At 37.2% G+C, this 12,209-nt stretch overlaps 1 long non-coding RNA gene across 1 annotated transcript; it reads left to right on the forward strand.

Moving 5' to 3' along the window:
- Window positions 1-5,655: 5,655 nt before the first annotated feature.
- On the forward strand, window positions 5,656-9,522 carry LOC132626473 (uncharacterized). The gene is made up of 3 exons (XR_009577327.1): window positions 5,656-5,820; window positions 8,422-8,477; window positions 9,202-9,522. It is a non-coding gene; the product is annotated as an uncharacterized LOC132626473 (long non-coding RNA).
- The last annotated feature ends 2,687 nt before the right edge of the window (window positions 9,523-12,209 follow it).

Genomic DNA, 12,209 nt, shown 5'->3' on the forward strand with positions numbered 1-12,209 from the left:
AAGTTCCAGTGGCTATATTGGATAGAAAGGTCTGTCGGTTGCGGACCAAGGTTGTAGCTTCGGTTAAAGTCTTGTGGAGGAGTAATAATGTGGAAGAAGTGACTTGGGAAGCAGAAGAGGCAATGAAGACGGAGTACCCGCATTTGTTCCCAGCAGTACAGGAGGTTCAGTCTGAGGCATTATCGCCCCCACGTGTTATTTCGTTTCAGTTGTCGTGATTGGTCGTGTGAGGCCATGGCATTGTTTGTTATAGTATGTGGCCCTCTGTGGCATTATTTGGGTTATTGCGTGCAGGGTGGATTGGTATAAGTACAGGGGAAACTTTGCCGAAATGTTTGTAACCCAGGATCGTTCGAACATTCGTGGACGAATGTTCCTAAGGGGGAGAGAATGTTACACCCCTCATGTTCGTAGTGGTAGAACCTATGATTTCCTAGTCGAGTATTCCCTTGGAATAGGGACCCGAGCCCGAGTTTGGAGGTAGAATATGTCTTATCCCGTGTACAAGGGTACCAGCAGATATTCCTGGCAAGTTATAAAGTTAAAAGTTGAGAAAATCAAATCGACGCGATCTGAACAGAATAAAAAAAACTTGCAGAACACCAGTCATCGTCGACGGGTTGTCGACATGCTCGACGGGCCGTCGATGTGCGGCGTTGACTGGATCCTGCAGCCTTGCATCTACAGGTGCAGGTCGACGGAGCAAGTTGACGGGTCGTCGACCCACTCGTCGAACCAGACGTTGTAGCCTTATTGGCTTCCAAGTGTAAATAGGTGGTCCACGACCCTATTTTGTATTTTCCTCCTTCCAAAATCAGTAAAAACCCTAAGATATTCTCTCACAATATTTTTCATCATATTAGTGAAGATTTGACAAAACCCGGACCCCGTAAACCCGAGGTGGTGAAGAGGAGGATTGCTTCTAGGGTTTCTTCAAGGTTGTGAAGTCAGAGAGTTGTAGTTGGAGTGAATCTTGGGATTTTGACCCCTCAAGGTATGTACATGATTTCTACCTTTATAATTAAGTTGAGTATCAAGAGTTTTAGTAATTCTAAGTAAGGAGGGGATAGTGGTGGAAGTGGTAAGTGGATGAAAGAAAAGATAGTGACTTAGGGTTATTTTAAAAGATGAGTATTGTAGTTGATGTGCAAGCGAATGAGAAATTGGAGAGCTGTAAGCTTACAAGGAAATTATTGTCTATAGTTCGTTGAGCTTTATACGCATTTGAGGATGGCTAGTAAGCGAAGTAAATAGCCTAATTAAACCCTATGTTATCTTAATAGTAGAATTGCAAGTTCAAGAGGTAGAAGTTGGGTGATTGCGTATACTTCAAGGTATGATAAGACTAACCTTTCTCTCTTTTGGCATGATCTTATGATGTGATCCAACAAGCGAGTAATTTAGCCTTACATACATGGAAGCTTACTTTTCGACTTTCCAGCCTACTTCCTGTCTTGCGACCTACTTAAGATCACTCGTAGTCTCATAATCTACATATAAATCATTCATACTATTGTTAGACTCATCGTCACCAGCTTGTCCTAATCCTTCAAATTAACCCCTTTAGAATCTGCCAAAATTCAGGTAGCATCTTCCCTGTTTATATCCCTAGACCGAAATCACAATACCAATAAAACCATAATAATAGCAACACTAATATCAATAACATCATCATCCATACCAATATACTCAATAAAACATCCCATACGATGTTTACCCAATTTCTCAACCAACCAATCGACTTTACGAAGCTTTAACCACTAAATCTCCAGAATATAATTCATAATATCCATAGTAAAGAATATTCTTACCTCATTCAAGGTTGGAAGAGCTTGACATCTTGTCTATCTTTGATAAATTCCTTTGGCCCGTCAAGATTTGGTGTTTGGCACAAAAATCACAAAACTCTATATGCTTCCCTGTTATATCCCGTATTTTATACGTTCGGATATTCCAAGGTAGTCGTGGCAAAGTTAAGGGAATGACCATTATTAGTCATATTTATTACAAGGAAAGAAGACTTGGAGAAAAGAAAAAAAAAAGAGAAGAAGAACAAGAAGTGTATTCGGCCAAGGGGGAGCAATTTTGCCCCCTTGAAATATTGTTCCAAAAATTAGTTTCTTCATGTATTCCTACTAATTCAAGGGTCCTCTTCAACATGGAAGAGTTGTTGGAGCAAGAAAATCCTTTACTTGGACAAATCCATAACCTTGACTAAGAGGAAACTTAAAAGGAAAAGGTAAGAATTTAACCTTCTTTTATATGTTATGGGTGATTATGAGTGTCGTAGAATGTAGAAATGAATGAAATATATGGAAATATGTGTGTTGAGGTATGGCCGAGTACATGCCATGTTTGGCCGAAAATGTGTTGTATGGTATTGAAGTGATGAATCCATTTTATGTAGTATGTTGGTTGTTGTTGTAATGTATGGAAATAGATGAAAAATTCATGGAAATATGTAGGTTGTTGTGGTGGCCGAATAAGGGTGGTGATGGTAAGATAAGATGAATAAATTTTATTTAGTGTTTTGATTGTTGTTGTGTGGATTCTATGATGGAAACGAAGGTTTAATGATTTAAATTAAGGTTGGAATCGTTTGTAGGTTGTTGGAGAAGATAATGTGATTTTCATATAGTTCTTGTGTTATTGTGGTTAATGTTGTCAAAGTGTGGGATGTTGATGTAGTTTATAAATTATGAAGAAAGAAATGTATTGTTATTGTTCTTGTTGAAATTGGAAGGTGTTGGACGAAGTAGTATGTTGATTAAATCGTTTTGAAAGTTATGTGAATTGAATAGAATTGAATTGAATATCGAAGTGTTGCTAGAATACTTGTTGGTATTGTTGTTGATAGTTTGGCCGGGTTGAATTCCCGGATTGTTATTGATTAAAATAGGCCGAGTTAGAATCTCGGGGACGGTGTATTTACAGGGGAGGTGCTGCCGAAATTTCGGCAGACCATAAGTGAATGTACTTGAAAGGCTAAGACAAGTATATGTCGATGAATCTAATGATAGTGTCGATTTTCTTGAATGTAGACTAACGAGTTGGACGAATAAGCGTAGCTAGTAAGGCGCGACACAGGTATGTGAAGGCTCGTCCCTTTCTTTCAAGGCATGATCCCGATGTTATGATTTCATAATTGTTTCCATATCTTACTTGTTTTTCAAAGGTTAGATGGTTATGATTCCAAGGCAAAATTCTCTTTTCCGATAACCCGTCAATGTTTTCCAAAACGTTCGTATTTCTCCAAAACAAAGGTTTGTGGTATTGTAAGCTTTTATGATAAAATAATGAATATGTTTTACGACGATATTGATGATATTAAGGATGAGAATATATTTTATGAAGACTATAATAAGGATGATTTTTCAAAAATGGCTTCTGAAATGATCGTAGAAAGTTCTGTACTTCAAACGCTCCTAACTTTCTTATACTAAATCGGATTGACCCGAAACTTGTTTTTGAGTCTTCAGAGTCGGTTTACGTATGCTGTTATTCATTGCTCGTCTCATCTTATAAAAATTGTTCCTTCAAGGTGAGACACGACGATCCTGATTGTTCAATAAGATGATCGGAGGCTGCCGACCTTACGTCACTCCGATAGATACACGACTTTCCTTGGGCTCTCCTGCATGCCACTATATGATATATGTATATGTATATGTATATGGGGAATATGGGAAAAGGGCATAGCGTTATATACGCGTAGCCACCTGATCAGTTGGTATCGGAGCCGGTGGTGGGGCAAACCCAATGGTGGGGCAAACCCAATAGTGGGGCAAACGTCAGCAAGAACGCTGAGTTAGGCAAATCCCATATTGGTTTAGGCAAATCCTACATTGGTTTAGGCAAATCCCACATCGGGTAATATCGTCCCGGACACGGGAGATACGTGGGCGAGCCAACGTTGTTCGGCACTATGATATGATATGATATGATAAGATATGATATGATATGAGATGATATGATATGACCAGATAAGCATGCATGGCATCCGCCCTAAGGGGCACTCATATGTACAGGTTACTCTTTTATCCTATGATATGTTCTATGTTTCCATGCAGTCATTGTTCATATGCACATTTCTTACTATGTTACTATTCATGCCTTACATACTCAGTACATTGCTTGTACTGACCCCTCTTCTTCGGTGGCTGCGTTTCATGCCGCGCAGGTACACCCAGACGAGCTGAAGCTAGCATAGAATATGTTCCAGCGGAGTTGGTAGGCTCCACTTGTCCTGGAGTGCTGCCAAGTCAGAGTATATGTATGACGTTTTGTTCGAAGTTAGAGACTTTGCAGATAGAGTCGTGGGTATTGGGAGTCAGTCTGTCAGCGGCTCCATCAGCCGACGCGTCTTTATGTGTATACTATAAAGTTTCATATGATTACAGATTTTGAGATTAACAGAAAGAAAGTTTTTGAAAGTTTCATTATGTATTTCATGATTATTTAGTTTAGAGTCTAGAGATATTAAGTACGTAATAAGATTCAGCGGGTTCGCTCGGCTCCGAGTGTGGGGTCGGGTGCCCATCACACCCTAGCAAAGTCGGGGTGTGATATTCCCGAGCCTCGCATATAGTCTCGTTACTTTAATCTGCTCACAAATTAACCTCTTAATGTTTCTTGGAAGCTCTCATATGTTTTTGGATGAAGAGGAGTGGAGAAAATGAGGTTTGGGGGTCAGATTTTTCCCCTTAAATAGCTTCTAGAAGTCGGTTGCACCGACCTAGGATTTTCCTCTACGCGTTCGCGCATTGTAGCTATGTGAACCTCTGCGCGTTCGCGCACTATAGCTATGTGTTCGCGTCGGGCAATTTCCTGCCCGCCAGCCTGACTTGTAACGTTCATAATTCTTTACTTCGATGTCGTATCGACGAGCGGTTTGTTTCGTTGGAAACTGGACTTCATGATCTTCAATTTAGGCTTTTGCTTTACTTCAAAACTCCTCATATACTCACATATATTCTTTCTCCAAGTTGGACCACAATTATCATACGAAACCTTGCCTATCTTTTCTGCAAAGTCATACTAACTCAATTTCTTCCGCTCATTTCCTTATAGGACCTTCCTGTATTCATTATATGCATCCTTTTCTCATAAAATATATTTGATAATGCTTCGTTCCTTATTTTCATAATCCTAAGTTGTTTTATATAGCCATAGTTCAACATACTTACTTTGGATAAGTGCTTCTTTGAAAATACGGGATGTGACAGAGGTGTAACACCTTATATCCAACTTTAACTTTTGATACTTTAACATTCTAACTTTCTTCCGGCCACTCATCTCTAGCACCTTTAATCATATCTCAAGCACTTCACTTACATCATGTGATGTCATTTACTCAATTGAGACACCTAATCACATAATTAGGCTCGTTAATCTATGAGGTTGCTTTTTTTTTCTTCTATATAAGTTATCACTATTAGTGTTATGATCCAAACCGAAGGTTCACGACGGGCACCGGGGCCTTACTTGCTAAGCACCAACATGATATACATTCATAACACTAGCCATAGATATAGGTGGGCCAATAGGGCCGTTATACAACCACTCACAAACTCATGAAAGATAGACTGAAAATGGGCAAGACAAAAGGGCATACATATTTATATTATTTTATTATATAGAAAGATGAAGAGTGGGACGACCAAGGGCAGTTTTGTACTTTCAGCAACAATGGCATTTTAGTAAATTTTCACCTCTTAGCTAATGCTCAGTCCGCAAGTCCAGAAAATTCTTCATTTTACAAACATCATCTCAATCTCTTTTCCTCTGTAACAAACAGAACATAGCTAACCTCAGTTCCAGGTATCTTTCAATTTTTGCTCAAAATCGTTCACTTTTTTTCTTTCTTTCTTTATTTCATTGCTTTATTATATCTCTTGAGACAACCTGATTTCATCCTGCTCTTGTTTTTGAGTGGAGATTATCTTGGGAGTTTTTGGTCTGCAAACAATAGCCCCTAAAGTAACGGAATTGGGAAATATATCTTTTCCCCAATGTTCTTGATACACAAAATTTAGAGGTAGACAATAACTGACAGAGAATTATTTTTGCTGTTTTGTGAAGTGGTAATTTGCAGGATTCTGGAGTAATTTAATCTTTTAGAAAGTCAATTATTTTGAAAATGTTATCTTTTTCATGGCTGAAGTTCATGATTATTTTTCTTCTTTATATACAGTCGTTGGTTCTATATATAGAAGTAGAAATCATTTTAATTTTGAGTTGAAAAGTACAGAGAATAAATAAAAGAGAAAGGTTTATTATGTGTATAAATATGGTGTGATTGGGAGTAGATAACTGAAATTAAGCCCGTTTGGATTGGCTTATAAGTTACCTATAAGCTGTTTTCAGCTTTTTTGCATGTTTGACTGGCCAGCTTAAAGTCATTTTGTGCTTAAAATAAGCCTGAAAAATTAATTGGGCTCATTTGGCTTAGCTTATCTAAAATAACTTATAAGCTGGAAATAGCTTATAAGCAAAAAAAAATAAAAATTTAAACTACCGCAGCTTATTTTTTTTTTAGTTTATAAGCTGTTTCCAGCTTATAAGCTGTTTTTTTTAAGCCCATCCAAACAGGCTCTAGAAAGACCGAGGAGATGACTTTGATGCAGCCAAGCTATTTGATAAAGCTCCCCAGTGAAAGCAAGGCATGTATGTCGTGACGAAAGATTGAGATAGAACTGGTTGTTTTGGTATTACCATTCCTAGGCTAATGTGATCATGTACTTTGTCTCAATGGTTTATGTATACAAGGGGTCGCTAACGACAATTTTTTTAAGAGATTTTGGAGAGTTAAAGTTATTATCTTATACCTCTTGTAAATTGAGTCATTTTTGCTGCAATGGTTCTTTGTAGTTATTTTAAGTCATGTTTTCAATAAGGTTCTACGTATGCTCTATTTTCAAACCCTACTCATTAAAAAAGAAAAGGTGTCACCTTTATCTCATTGTACTATTTCTGATCAAGGGATATCCCTAACATTTGTCAGACGTACGATAAATTGGTTACAAGTACGACGATGTTTGCACATAAAAGACAGAGCGATATGTTAAGATGCGTCACGAGTTAAGCAAAATGGACTTAGAGGATTAAGGTCATACATATGGTTATAGATGCAAGATCCCATAAGTTTGATGAGTTAAGTGAAACTATTTTGTGAAAAATTGATAAATATGATTTTCTGTTAAGTGAAACTATTTTGTGAAAAATTGATAAATATGATTTTCTATATTTAAAATTGCTACTATTTTTTTTTATATTCTTTAAATTATATACATGATATGAGAAAATTTATAAATGAAATTTTTCCTTATTGTAGAGATAGAAATTATTTTCTCATAAGAAAAGAAAGAAGGTTATCTTTTTACCATTTTGAGAATTAAGGGTACAAATATTCATGCTCTTGATATTAGATTGGGAAATTGGAATTTGATAAATTATATTTTCTAGATGTCTTAATCGTTATGAAATATTAGTATTTGTTCTAATTTTATAAAATGAGTTATAATATGTTTGTCCATTGGATATACTTATCCAATTACTCCACCGTTTTTACATAGTCCGGTGGACTTTAAGCGAATCCATTTTATATTGTTGATTAGTTCCACCGCCTCTTACTATTAATCATAGCAGCAAGTGTCTTTTTCTTTCTTTTCTAATTCAAAAATGGTAGCTGCAAGTATCTTTCTTTTTTCTCTTTCAATTTCGTTGGATATGCAGCAACATAGTTCTCGATCTTTTCCACCTTTCAATAACAACAAAGTGAAGCAAACGTTCTCCTCCTCTTCCCAAGTTCAAGTATAGCTATCTTCCTCTGTTGATTTCCTGATTATAACGTCAGTTCCCTCCGAATCTTAGCAAGTTCGGGATTAATTTGTGTTGAACTTGAAGCTTTCTTCTTGGTGAAGTATCCTAAGATTAAGGTTGTTCTTATGTGATTGAGGTAAGGTTACATCTTTTCTCTATGTTCTTGAGTTAGCTAAGTCTTTAGTAACTTGTTAGATAAAGAAATGTGGAAGAGAAGTTAGGATACATGCTAGAGCTCTTGTTAGTTTTGGGGACTGATTTGGAATATGATCTCGAGTCATTGTGACTGGTTTTTCTAAAATATAAGTGGGAGCTGATGTTGTTGTTCTTGAATTTGGAAGGAGAAAGTGTATAAAGATATCGTATACGTAGCGTATATTAGGATGTTTTGGTGTATATCTTTAGAAGTTGACATTTTGAGTTTAAAGAGGCTTATATGAGGTGGTTGTTGTTGTTGTTGTTGTTGTTGGTTTTGTTGATTGAGTTGTGGTCGTTAAAGAATAGGGGAGATGCTGCCCGTTTTGCTTAGGATAAGTTAAATTTTTGTTATACGATTAAGAGAATCGTTTGTATAATTAACGATAGTATCATTGTTGTTAGATATAGATCGTGGAGCAGATACGAGTTGAGTTCTTGAGCCGTTGAGCTAAGACCAGGTATGTTAAGGCTATCCATTTTATTTATTTTGGCATGGTCCTTATGATACGAACGAAAGAAGTAAGCAAGCGAGTTCCAAAGACTCTATTCTTAGATAGTGTAGGGATATTTGTATCCTTGACCTCATATGTTTCATATCTATAGCTTCCAGAGATCTATTATATTGACATACTAGCTTCCTATGTTACTGGGAGATCTTTTGTTACCTTGAGGAGTTTAGAGCATCCTTTTACGAGTCTTTCATGCATTTATATATATGTACAACTATTTTCTCACACCGCGCCGCGCTATAGTCGGTCGGGCAGGCACGTAGATGTGCACACCATTGCAGTGGGTAGATTATAATGATACCCCGGACGCGGGATGATATGATATATGGATCGGGCTGTACGTTCCTCAGCACTAACAATTATGATATATGTATATGATTTTTTAAAGGAAGCATGCATATCGTACGCCCTCAGAGGAACTTTCAGATATACAGAGTTATACAACCACTTTCAGATATACAGTTATAAAAAGGGAGAAATTAGCACTACTTGGTGAAATAGGTTCTTTTAGAATCAATTTCAATACATATACATTCAGATTTACAGATTGACTCTTATGTCTCAGATTCTTTTCATGATTCTTATGTATATACTGTTTCCATGCCTTACATACTCGGTACATTATTCGTACTGACTCTTCTATTGCTTGGGGGGCTGCGTTTCATGCCCACAGGTCTCGAGATACAGGTTGGGAATCCGTCTATTAGGATGTCAGCTCAGCAGATGAGGTTGATGCCCTCCATTTGTTCCGGAGATGGCAGGAGTCAGCATGGTCTTATGTACATTTATGTATGCACATATGTATGGGTATGGCGGGGCCCTGTTCCGGCCACGTTATGTTATGTTTTCTAGTAGAGGCTTGTAGACAGTTATGTATTGTCAGATGATGTCCAGACGTGTGGTTTCGCATATGGTCATAGGTGGTTATGATAACTTATCGGCTCATGCAGTATGTTCAGCATATTCATATAGATGAGTCTTTCAGATTAGTTGAAACACGCATGTTCCTTATGAGTTCACCGAGAGTCATATGATGGCCCTATCAGTCCACTTATGTTTATGTCGATGTCATAGATACATGTTAGGAGGTACTTGGCTAGTACAGTCAGGTGCCCGTCATGGCCCTCTGGTTTGGGTCGTGACAAGGTAAGTCGGCCACCACCTAAGTGGGTCCCAAAAAGGGGTTCCCTGTGCAGTCTTGCAAAAACGTAAATATCCCTCTACTCCGATGTCTCATTGACGAACGACTTAATGTGATAGAAACTAGACTCATAGATCTTCATTTTGGTAGGTGTACTAGCCCAAGATTTCATGTACATTGGGAGAAAAGCTCAGTCACATTAGACCCAAATTTCAGCAAAAATATGAACGTAACTTGCAATAACTTTTGCAGACTTTTGTTTTACAACTTTCTTGACTTCAAAACTTAACATACAAATATTATATCATTTAAATAGCTTAAAACACAACCTCTTTAACATATTAATCACTCCTAGTTTTACCCCGAAAGTATGGATTATAACATTTTTGATTCGTTTAACCTACAACCCTCACATACTTTCTTAACACTTGTTTTAACCCATCATTATCTTCGTAAAGGTCCATAACCTCCCTGGCTTCTATTGATTCACTTACGATGCATTCTAACATGAAAGTACAGGATGTAACATCCTTCCCTCCTTAGGAATATTCGTCCTCGAATGTCGAAACATCTCCTGTATAATCAAACCTTAGTGAACATTAGACCATTTGGACAAAATCTTTTCTTTATGATTTTGTCTTGTTTGACTATATAATACAACTTATTATTCTCTTAAGTCTCCCACAGATACCAATCATCAATAATGATCTTTTAGATAGGAACTTAACTCGCACATATGCATGAACTTACCTCGTACATAGGTACTTCTTCGTCTGGCCATCAATCACGATCTTTTGCCAAAATTCCTGTGACACGCCGAGTTATACGCATTTCATATGCGGGGTCTTCGAATTGATTTTCCTTCTTCTTCCTTCGCAGTTATCTTTCACATTCTCTTTCCTTATCGCTATTGGAACCTTTTACTTGTACATCATCTATCGGCACTACCTGAGGGGGATCTCTAATGTATTTCCTCAGTATAGAAATATAGATACTGGTGCACAGATTTTAATTCCAAGGGCAACTCCGACTCATAAGTCATTTGGCCTAATATCGTTTGTATGACCTTACATGTCTTGGTCAAATTATCGTATCATCTCGTTACGTCCTTCATGAGCGAGATTTCTAAGAAAATTTGATTAGGAATTGGAATTTTCTTAAGTCTCATCATTGCGTATCTGAAGTTAATTTCTGACGTTTCTCGGTTCACTGTTTGTGGATTGAAGATTATATTATTGTTCTCCTCTTATTTAAATTCCCCCCAAAAAACTTGCTGACGTTACTTTTAATCGAGCACCTTTGTTATCCGTAGTCAAAGCAGAAGTATAGTGCGTTCGTATTGCCTTCTGCATCTCCTTTGTTAATTCTTGTGGTAGTAGATAGGCCAACTTTTATCAACTTCCTTCAGCCATCCATATGAAGTCAAACTTACCATGTTCGTATGTCTCACACTAATCATTTCCCATCTCATGTTGAGGTTACTATGTTCTATGTCCATTCATTGGATTTCTAATTGTTCTATCATGATTGCTTAAGACTGGAATATTTTCTAAGCCGAGAAATCGGCGATGGTTCACTTCACCTTGCACTATCCATGTACTTCTTTGAATAACTTAGTATATCTCCAATGTTATAGAATAGTATGAACATCAGACACATAACTTCTATCATGCTTGGAACACGCGCTCTGGCCTGATAGCTCAATTTCCCTTCTCTATTAAGTTCAAGTCTGAAGGTTTCTCTTATCACATACTTCTTCCGGTCCTCCCTATGAGATTCTCATGTCGATATTTCCTACTTTTCAGTGATAAGAAGTGACTTTACTATGTTTTGAGTTGGTATACCCCCGTTATCTAAGCTTATCGCATGAATTTTCAACTTCGTTCACTGTTAAAGATCTGTCACGACTTATCCTTTGAGTTAGCTTATTTATCAATCCCTCCCAGCCTATGAGTAGGCATATCCGTTTGATATTAGCTCGATCCTTTGTACTCTTATTTTAAAAAAAAATTTAGATCTACAGGGAGGGACACTTTCCTTTTTATCCTATTTCACTGTCGTTTGTTTACAGACGGTACCTCACTTTAAGTCACTATTCCTTTCTTTCTATTCTGCTCTAGACCTCTTATATATCTATAACTCTGACATCGTCCTTAACGTCCATCTTTCCTTCCTTTGTCAATAATAACCCATGGTTTACTTCCAATACTAGGTTCACATTGTGAACGTAATGCTCTACTTCCTTTTAAATCTTTTTGAACTTGTACTTGCTCTCTCGTCATTGTTTTTGTTTACCTTACTACCCAAGGTCATCATTTTTAAATAATAAATCAATTTTAAACGACTATGCCTTGCGAATATTTCTAAGATTTATTCTTGACTTCATATGTACCCGTAATTCGGTCCTCCTTTAATTCCTTATCAATTGTCTTACCAGTCTATATACATATTCTAGATTCTAATGATTATTCTTCCTGCCTTGACTTTTCTTTCCAATTGGCATTCTCCTGTACAAAGCAATTGACTCTCTCATCATTAAT

Source organism: Lycium barbarum, chromosome 2 (genome assembly GCF_019175385.1).
Source record: "Lycium barbarum isolate Lr01 chromosome 2, ASM1917538v2, whole genome shotgun sequence".
Lineage (NCBI taxonomy): Eukaryota > Viridiplantae > Streptophyta > Magnoliopsida > Solanales > Solanaceae > Lycium > Lycium barbarum.